Raw genomic sequence first — 11,476 nt, 5'->3', positions numbered from 1 at the left:
GACAGTAGAGCATATACTCCCATCACTCCCACTAACAGTCAGACAGTAGAGCATATACTCCCATCACTCCCACTAACAGTCAGACAGTAGAGCATATACTCCCATCACTCCCACTAACAGACAGTAGAGCATATACTCCCATCACTCCCACTAACAGTCAGACAGTAGAGCATATACTCCCATCATTCCCACTAACAGACAGTAGAGCATATACTCCCATCACTCCCACTAACAGACAGTAGAGCATATACTCCCATCACTCCCACTAACAGTCAGACAGTAGAGCATATACTCCCATCACTCCCACTAACAGACAGTAGAGCATATACCCCCATCACTCCCACTAACAGTCAGACAGCAGAGCATATACTCCCATCACTCCCACTAACAGTCAGACAGTAGATCATATACTCCCATCACTCCCACTAACAGTCAGACAGTAGAGCATATACTCCCATCACTCCCACTAACAGTCAGACAGTAGATCATATACTCCCATCACTACCACTAACAGACAGTAGAGCATATACTCCCATCACTCCCACTAACAGTCAGACAGTAGAGCTTATACTCCCATCACTCCCACTAACAGACAGTAGAGCATATACTCCCATCACTCCCACTAACAGTCAGACAGTAGAGCATATACTCCCATCACTCCCACTAACAGTCAGACAGTAGAGCATATACTCCCATCACTCCCACTAACAGTCAGACAGTAGAGCATATACTCCCATCACTCCCACTAACAGTCAGACAGTAGAGCATATACTCCCATCACTCCCACTAACAGACAGCAGAGCATATACTCCCATCACTCCCACTAACAGCAGGACAGTAGAGCATATACTCCCATCACTCCCACTAACAGACAGCAGAGCATATACTCCCATCACTCCCACTAACAGACAGTAGAGCATATACTCCCATCACTCCCACTAACAGACAGTTGAGCATATACTCCCATCACTCCCACTAACAGACAGTAGAGCATATACTCCCATCACTCCCACTAACAGTCAGACAGTAGAGCATATACTCCCATCACTCCCACTAACAGTCAGACAGTAGAGCATATACTCCCACTAACAGTCAGACAGTAGAACATATACTTCCATCACTCCCACTAACAGTCAGACAGTTGAGCATATACTCCCATCACTCCCACTAACAGACAGTAGAGCATATACTCCCATCACTCCCACTAACAGTCAGACAGTAGAGCATATACTCCCATCACTCCCACTAACAGTCAGACAGTAGAGCATATACTCCCATCACTCCCACTAACAGTCAGACAGTAGAGCATATACTCCCATCACTCCCACTAACAGTCAGACAGTAGAGCATATACTCCCATCACTCCCACTAACAGTCAGACAGTAGAGCATATACTCCCATCATTCCCACTAACAGACAGCAGAGCATATACTCCCATCACTCCCACTAACAGTCAGACAGTAGAGCATATACTCCCATCATTCCCACTAACAGTCAGACAGTAGAGCATATACTCCCATCACTCCCACTAACAGACAGCAGAGCATATACTCCCATCACTCCCACTAACAGCAGGACAGTAGTGCATATACTCCCATCACTCCCACTAACAGACAGCAGAGCATATACTCCCATCACTCCCACTAACAGCAGGACAGTAGAGCATATACTCCCATCACTCCCACTAACAGCAGGACAGTAGAGCATATACTCCCATCACTCCCACTAACAGTCAGACAGTAGAGCATATACTCCCATCACTCCCACTAACAGCAGGACAGTAGAGCATATACTCCCATCACTCCCACTAACAGTCAGACAGTAGAGCATATACTCCCATCACTCCCACTAACAGTCAGACAGTAGAGCATATACTCCCATCACTCCCACTAACAGACAGTAGAGCATATACTCCCATCACTCCCACTAACAGTCAGACAGTAGAGCATATACTCCCATCATTCCCACTAACAGACAGTAGAGCATATACTCCCATCACTCCCACTAACAGACAGTAGAGCATATACTCCCATCACTCCCACTAACAGTCAGACAGTAGAGCATATACTCCCATCACTCCCACTAACAGACAGTAGAGCATATACTCCCATCACTCCCACTAACAGTCAGACAGCAGAGCATATACTCCCATCACTCCCACTAACAGTCAGACAGTAGATCATATACTCCCATCACTCCCACTAACAGTCAGACAGTAGAGCATATACTCCCATCACTCCCACTAACAGACAGTAGAGCATATACTCCCATCACTCCCACTAACAGTCAGACAGTAGATCATATACTCCCATCACTCCCACTAACAGACAGTAGAGCATATACTCCCATCACTCCCACTAACAGTCAGACAGTAGAGCTTATACTCCCATCACTCCCACTAACAGACAGTAGAGCATATACTCCCATCACTCCCACTAACAGTCAGACAGTAGAGCATATACTCCCATCACTCCCACTAACAGTCAGACAGTAGAGCATATACTCCCATCACTCCCACTAACAGTCAGACAGTAGAGCATATACTCCCATCACTCCCACTAACAGTCAGACAGTAGAGCATATACTCCCATCACTCCCACTAACAGACAGCAGAGCATATACTCCCATCACTCCCACTAACAGCAGGACAGTAGAGCATATACTCCCATCACTCCCACTAACAGACAGCAGAGCATATACTCCCATCACTCCCACTAACAGACAGTAGAGCATATACTCCCATCACTCCCACTAACAGACAGTTGAGCATATACTCCCATCACTCCCACTAACAGACAGTAGAGCATATACTCCCATCACTCCCACTAACAGTCAGACAGTAGAGCATATACTCCCATCACTCCCACTAACAGTCAGACAGTAGAGCATATACTCCCACTAACAGTCAGACAGTAGAACATATACTTCCATCACTCCCACTAACAGTCAGACAGTTGAGCATATACTCCCATCACTCCCACTAACAGACAGTAGAGCATATACTCCCATCACTCCCACTAACAGTCAGACAGTAGAGCATATACTCCCATCACTCCCACTAACAGTCAGACAGTAGAGCATATACTCCCATCACTCCCACTAACAGTCAGACAGTAGAGCATATACTCCCATCACTCCCACTAACAGTCAGACAGTAGAGCATATACTCCCATCACTCCCACTAACAGTCAGACAGTAGAGCATATACTCCCATCATTCCCACTAACAGACAGCAGAGCATATACTCCCATCACTCCCACTAACAGTCAGACAGTAGAGCATATACTCCCATCATTCCCACTAACAGTCAGACAGTAGAGCATATACTCCCATCACTCCCACTAACACACAGCAGAGCATATACTCCCATCACTCCCACTAACAGCAGGACAGTAGAGCATATACTCCCATCACTCCCACTAACAGACAGTAGAGCATATACTCCCATCACTCCCACTAACAGGCAGTAGAGCATATACTCCCATCACTCCCACTAACAGTCAAACAGTAGAGCATATACTCCCATCACTCCCACTAACAGCAGGACAGTAGAGCATATACGCCCATCACTCCCACTAACAGCAGGACAGTAGAGCATATACTCCCATCACTCCCACTAACAGCAGGACAGTAGAGCATATACTCCCATCACTCCCACTAACAGCAGGACAGTAGAGCATATACTCCCATCACTCCCACTAACAGTCAGACAGTAGAGCATATACTCCCATCACTCCCACTAACAGCAGGACAGTAGAGCATATACTCCCATCACTCCCACTAACAGTCAGACAGTAGAGCATATACTCCCATCACTCCCACTAACAGTCAGACAGTAGAGCATATACTCCCATCATTCCCACTAACAGACAGTAGAGCATATACTCCCATCACTCCCACTAACAGACAGTAGAGCATATACTCCCATCACTCCCACTAACAGTCAGACAGTAGAGCATATACTCCCATCACTCCCACTATCAGACAGTAGAGCATATACTCCCATCACTCCCACTAACAATCAGACAGTAGGTCATATACTCCCATCACTCCCACTAACAGACAGTAGAGCATATACTCCCATCACTCCCACTAACAGTCAGACAGTAGAGCATATACTCCCATCACTCCCACTAACAGACAGTAGAGCATATACTCCCATCACTCCCACTAACAGACAGTAGAGCATATACTCCCATCACTCCCACTAACAGACAGTAGAGCATATACTCCCATCACTCCCACTAACAGACAGTAGAGCATATACTCCCATCACTCCCACTAACAGTCAGACAGTAGAGCATATACTCCCATCACTCCCACTAACAGTCAGACAGTAGAGCATATACTCCCATCACTCCCACTAACAGTCAGACAGTAGAGCATATACTCCCATCACTCCCACTAACAGTCAGACAGTAGAGCATATACTCCCATCACTCCCACTAACAGACAGCAGAGCATATACTCCCATCACTCCCACTAACAGCAGGACAGTAGAGCATATACTCCCATCACTCCCACTAACAGACAGCAGAGCATATACTCCCATCACTCCCACTAACAGACAGTAGAGCATATACTCCCATCACTCCCACTAACAGACAGTTGAGCATATACTCCCATCACTCCCACTAACAGACAGTAGAGCATATACTCCCATCACTCCCACTAACAGTCAGACAGTAGAGCATATACTCCCATCACTCCCACTAACAGTCAGACAGTAGAGCATATACTCCCACTAACAGTCAGACAGTAGAACATATACTTCCATCACTCCCACTAACAGTCAGACAGTTGAGCATATACTCCCATCACTCCCACTAACAGACAGTAGAGCATATACTCCCATCACTCCCACTAACAGTCAGACAGTAGAGCATATACTCCCATCACTCCCACTAACAGTCAGACAGTAGAGCATATACTCCCATCACTCCCACTAACAGTCAGACATTAGAGCATATACTCCCATCACTCCCACTAACAGTCAGACAGTAGAGCATATACTCCCATCACTCCCACTAACAGTCAGACAGTAGAGCATATACTCCCATCATTCCCACTAACAGACAGCAGAGCATATACTCCCATCACTCCCACTAACAGTCAGACAGTAGAGCATATACTCCCATCATTCCCACTAACAGTCAGACAGTAGAGCATATACTCCCATCACTCCCACTAACAGACAGCAGAGCATATACTCCCATCACTCCCACTAACAGCAGGACAGTAGAGCATATACTCCCATCACTCCCACTAACAGACAGTAGAGCATATACTCCCATCACTCCCACTAACAGACAGTAGAGCATATACTCCCATCACTCCCACTAACAGTCAGTAGAGCATATACTCCCATCACTCCCACTAACAGGCAGTAGAGCATATACTCCCATCACTCCCACTAACAGTCAGACAGTAGAGCATATACTCCCATCACTCCCACTAACAGCAGGACAGTAGAGCATATACTCCCATCACTCCCACTAACAGCAGGACAGTAGAGCATATACTCCCATCACTCCCACTAACAGCAGGACAGTAGAGCATATACTCCCATCACTCCCACTAACAGCAGGACAGTAGAGCATATACTCCCATCACTCCCACTAACAGCAGGACAGTAGAGCATATACTCCCATCACTCCCACTAACAGTCAGACAGTAGAGCATATACTCCCATCACTCACACTAACAGTCAGACAGTAGAGCATATACTCCCATCATTCCCACTAACAGACAGTAGAGCATATACTCCCATCACTCCCACTAACAGACAGTAGAGCATATACTCCCATCACTCCCACTAACAGTCAGACAGTAGAGCATATACTCCCATCACTCCCACTATCAGACAGTAGAGCATATACTCCCATCACTCCCACTAACAGTCAGACAGTAGATCATATACTCCCATCACTCCCACTAACAGACAGTAGAGCATATACTCCCATCACTCCCACTAACAGTCAGACAGTAGAGCATATACTCCCATCACTCCCACTAACAGACAGTAGAGCATATACTCCCATCACTCCCACTAACAGACAGTAGAGCATATACTCCCATCACTCCCACTAACAGACAGTAGAGCATATACTCCCATCACTCCCACTAACAGTCAGACAGTAGAGCATATACTCCCATCACTCCCACTAACAGACAGTAGAGCATATACTCCCACCACTCCCACTAACAGACAGTAGAGCATATACTCCCATCACTCCCACTAACAGTCAGACAGTAGAGCGTATACTCCCATCACTCCCACTAACAGTCAGACAGTAGAGCATATACTCCCATCACTCCCACTAACAGTCAGACAGTAGAGCATATACTCCCATCGCTCCCACTAACAGTCAGACAGTAGAGCATATACTCCCATCACTCCCACTAACAGACAGCAGAGCATATACTCCCATCACTCCCACTAACAGCAGGACAGTAGAGCATATACTCCCATCACTCCCACTAACAGACAGCAGAGCATATACTCCCATCACTCCCACTAACAGACAGTAGAGCATATACTCCCATCACTCCCACTAACAGTCAGACAGTAGAGCATATACTCCCATCACTCCCACTAACAGACAGTAGAGCATATACTCCCATCACTCCCACTAACAGACAGTAGAGCATATACTCCCATCACTCCCACTAACAGACAGTAGAGCATATACTCCCATCACTCCCACTAACAGTCAGACAGTAGAGCATATACTCCCATCACTCCCACTAACAGTCAGACAGTAGAGCATATACTCCCATCACTCCCACTAACAGACAGTAGAGCATATACTCCCATCACTCCCACTAACAGTCAGACAGTAGAGCATATACTCCCATCACTCCCACTAACAGACAGTAGAGCATATACTCCCATCACTCCCACTAACAGTCAGACAGTATAGCATATACTCCCATCACTCCCACTAACAGTCAGACAGTAGAGCATATACTCCCATCATTCCCACTAACAGCAGGACAATAGAGTATTTACTCCTGTCACTCCCACTAACAGTCAGACAGTAGAGCATATACTCCCATCACTCCCACTAACAGTCAGACAGTATAGCATATACTCCCATCACTCCCACTAACAGACAGACAGTAGAGCATATACTCCCATCACTCCCACTAACAGTCAGTAGAGCTATTACTCCCATCACTCCCACTAACAGTCAGACAGTAGAGCATATACTCCCATCACTCCCACTAACAGACAGTAGAGCATATACTCCCATCACTCCCACTAACAGACAGACAGTAGAGCATATACTCCCATCACTCCCACTAACAGACAGCAGAGCATGTACTCCCATCACTCCCACTAACAGACAGTAGAGCATATACTCCCATCACTCCCACTAACAGACAGTAGAGCATATACTCCCATCACTCCCACTAACAGACAGTAGAGCATATACTCCCATCACTCCCACTAACAGACAGTAGAGCATATACTCCAGTCACTCCCACTAACAGTCAGACAGTAGAGCATATACTCCCATCACTCCCACTAACAGCAGGACAATAGAGTATTTACTCCTGTCACTCCCACTAACAGCAGGATAATAGCCCGTACACTTTAAAAAAAAATTGTTTATGGGATGTGAGCGTTGTTGATAAGGCCAGCATTTATTGCCCATCCCTAATTGCCCTTGAAAGGGTGGTGGTGAGCCGCCTTCTTGAACTGCTGCAGTCCGTGTGGTGAAGGTACGCTCACAATGCTGTTATGGAGGGAGTTCCAGGATTTTGACCCAGCGACGATGAAGAAACGGCGATATATTTCTAAGTCAGGATGGTGTGTGACTTGGAGGGGAACTTGGAGGTGGTGGTGTTCCCATGCGCCTGCTGCCCTTGTCCTTCTAGGTGGTAGAGATCGCGGGTTTTGGGAGGTACTGCCGAAGAAGCCTTGGTGAGTTGCTGCAGTGCATCTTGTAGATAGTACACACTGCAGCCATGGTGTGCCAGTGGTGGAGGGAATGAATGTTTAAGGTGGTGGATGGGGTGCCAATCAAGCGGGCTGCTTTGTCCTGGATGTATCTATACAAGCTCATGGTTTACACCATTTGATAATTTAATAAAAAAGTATAAACCTCTTTTGCATCCCCCACTCCCTTCGCTCCACCATTGGCGGCCGTGCCTTCAGCCGTCTAGGCCCTAAGCTCTGGAATTCTCTCCTTCACAGAAACTTCAAACCCCGCCCCCATATTTCATGAAGGAGGAGCCTGGGATGCCATTTTCTGGATAAGTTATTCTTTTCACCTTTGGAACAATCTTCAGTTAAGAATTACAATGAGGTTCCTCATTAAACAACAGCACTTTGCTTTTATATATGACCTTTAATGTAGAAAATAGGGTCCCAAGGTGCTTCACGATGAAGAATAAACGCTGAACCAAAGACGGTGATATTTGGAGGGGTGACCGCCAGCTCGGTCAAAAACCTGGGTTTACGAATAGTCTTACCGGAGGAGGGGGAGTGGGGTTGCCAACCCTCCAGGAATGTCCTGGAGTCTCCAGGAACTAAACACTAATCTCCAGGTCACTGCTGCGAGCAACCCGGGAGCCAATTCATAGGGGCAATAAAAAAATTGTGTTTTTAAAAATATTCTTTAAACACTTTTGTTCACTAGTTCTAAAAATATTGGCGATGGGAAAAAGATTGTCCGACTGACAGTCAGGAATCATCCAATCGGATCACAAAGGGTCTGCTCGGTTTCCAATTGGCTGGGATGGCGGTAGACATGTCGGGCGACCAATGGCGGGAGTGTGGGGGTGGGGCGTTTGGAGGCGGGAGGTCATGTGATGAAACCACCAGTAATACGTCCAATCAGAGTTGGCAACCCTAGTTGGGGGGGGCGGTGAGAAATGGAATTACAGAGCATGGGGCCTAGGTGTCTGAAGACACGGCCATCAATGGTAGGTTAAAAAGGCGGTGGGAATACACAAGGCCAGGGTCAGAGAGGTTGGCGGGTGGTGGTGTGGAGGACTTTACAGAGATTGGGAGGGTATTAAGCATGAGGCTTTTAAATTCGAGGCATTAGGAAACTGGGAACCAATGCACATCAGCGACTTCCTAAAGAAACATTTACGAGGAGAAGAGAGAAGAAACATTGCACTGAGAGGCTCGAGGGGAAACATGTGGAATCAGCCCAGGAGCTGAGCTGGAATCGCGTAGAATCCATGGAGTGACTCCCAGGCCTCGATTTTTAATGACGGGAATTCGGGTGGGCAGGAGGCCACCACCAGGACCCACGGGGGGATTCCCTCCCTAACCTCTCCGCCTCTCCACCTCATTCTCCCTCTTTAAGACCCTCCTTAAAACCCGCCTCTTTGACCGAGCTTCTGCTCACCCCATCCTAATGTCTTCCTCTTTCGCTCAAGGCCACTTTTGTTTCCTTACTCCTCTGTGAAGTGGGATATTTTTCTATGTTAAAGGCACTGTATGAATGCAAGTTGTTGTTGTTGTTCTTGTGCTATACAACAGGACCGAAAAGGTAGCACAATTATGAACAGCTTATATTTAACACAATAAGCAGCTAAATCCTTTCTCTGTCAAGCCTGGGTTTAGACTCGAACACCACAGCCGAATAATCCTGAGCCTGTAGAACCAACTATCTCCCAGCAGAGCAGGGATCAGGTCATCTACAGTGCCTGCTCTGGATTTGAGTGCAGGCCGCAAAGGTTAAAGGTCAGTGTCTGACCCACTGCCATGCCTGTCTTCATCAGGGAGACCTCTGGTGATCTGCTCATTTATCTCATTGCTGTTTGTGGGATCTTGCTGTGCACAAATTGGCTGCCACATTTCCTACATTACAACACTGACTACACCTTCAAATGAACTTCATTGGCTGCAAAGCGCTTTGGGCCGTCTTGAGGTCATAAAGGACGCTATAGAAATTCAAGTCCTTTCTTTTTCTTTTATAACTGCTAAACAAAAGTGTTGAAAGAAAATTTGAAAAATACACTTTTTTATATCCCCTATTACTTTCCTCCTGGGAGTGTCCAAGAAATTAATCTTTATTTCCTGGAGGATTGGCAGCCCTAGGCCCCAAACATAAAGGCAGTCAGCTGGCATTACCTTTACAGGCTGTCACACTTTCTCAATGCTTTGTATATGTTTATAAAGCAATCTCTGTTCTTGGGTGAACATTCTCCTTATTCTTTCAAGCTTCACATTACGGTTTTATTTTGGTTTTGTGCTTTTGTGAAGTACCTCCTTTCATGTGTAGAGACACACATCTCACACAAACACAGCTAAATAACACTCCTGTTCCCATAGCAACAGCGGCCTAAATGCTTTAACCGCTTCCCCACCAGGTGAATTTTTCGGAATTCAAAAGTGGGTGAACAACAACTTGTATTTATAAAGCGTCTTCAATATAATAAAACATTCCAAGGCACTTCACAGGCGCGTTATCAAACAAAGTTTGACATCGAGCCACATAAGGAGCTATTAGGGCAGAGCTTGGTCAAAGAGGTAGGTTTTAAGGAGCGTCTTAAAGGAGGAAAGAGAGGTAGTGAGGCGGAGAGGTTTAGGGAGGGAATTCCAGAGCTGAGGACCTTGGCAGCTGAAGGCACGGCCACCAATGGTGGAACGATTAAAATCGGAGATGCGCAAGTGGCCAGAATTGGAGGACCACAGATATCTCTGAGAGTTGTAGGGCTGGAGTAACTTGCAGAGATAGAGAGGGGCGAGGCGATGGAGGGATTTGAAAACAAGGATTAGAATTTTAAAATGGAGGCGTTGTCAGACCATGAGCCAACATAGGTCAGCGAGCACAGGGATGATGGGTGAACGGGAGTTGGTGTGAGTTTGGATACGGGCACAGAGTTTTGGATGAGCTCAAGTTTATGGAAGATGGAGGATGGAAGATGGGAGGCCGGCCAGGAGTGCGTTGGAATAGTCAAGTCTAGAGGAAATAAAGGCATGGATGAGGGTTTCAGTAGCAGATGAGTTGAGGCGGGGTGGAGTTGGGCAATGTGATGAAATATTTCCATTCATCACTGCCTGTGACTGAGATCGGTTTCAGTGTCATTTCCCTTCCCCCAGACCTCATTGTATTGTGTACTGGAATGTGCTGTATTGTATACTGGAATGTGCTGGAATGTGCTGTGTGTAGGGCTCCGCCCATACCTGGCCCCGTTTGTAAGCTAGCTTCAGTCTAGCCCCAATCTCCAGAAGGACGACATCTCTCTCGCTTACGTGTTTCGTTCTAAGTTAATAAAAGCCTTGTTTTGTTCTGCTACCTTCGAGTCTCGGAATTATTGAGGCACATCAGGCAATGTTATGGAGGTGGAAGTAGGTGGTCTTAGTGATGGCGCGCATGTGTGGCCGAAAGCTCATCTCGGGGCCAAATACGACACCAAGGTTGTGAACAGTGTGGTTCAGCCTCAGACAGTTGCCAGGGAGCGGATTGGAGTTGATGGGTAGGGAATGGAGTTTGTGGCGGGGACTGAA

This window comes from Somniosus microcephalus, chromosome 13 (assembly GCF_052327205.1).
Source record: "Somniosus microcephalus isolate GS21.2 chromosome 13, FLI_Smic_1.0, whole genome shotgun sequence".
Lineage (NCBI taxonomy): Eukaryota > Metazoa > Chordata > Chondrichthyes > Squaliformes > Somniosidae > Somniosus > Somniosus microcephalus.
Note: the sequence above shows the minus strand (reverse complement) of the source record.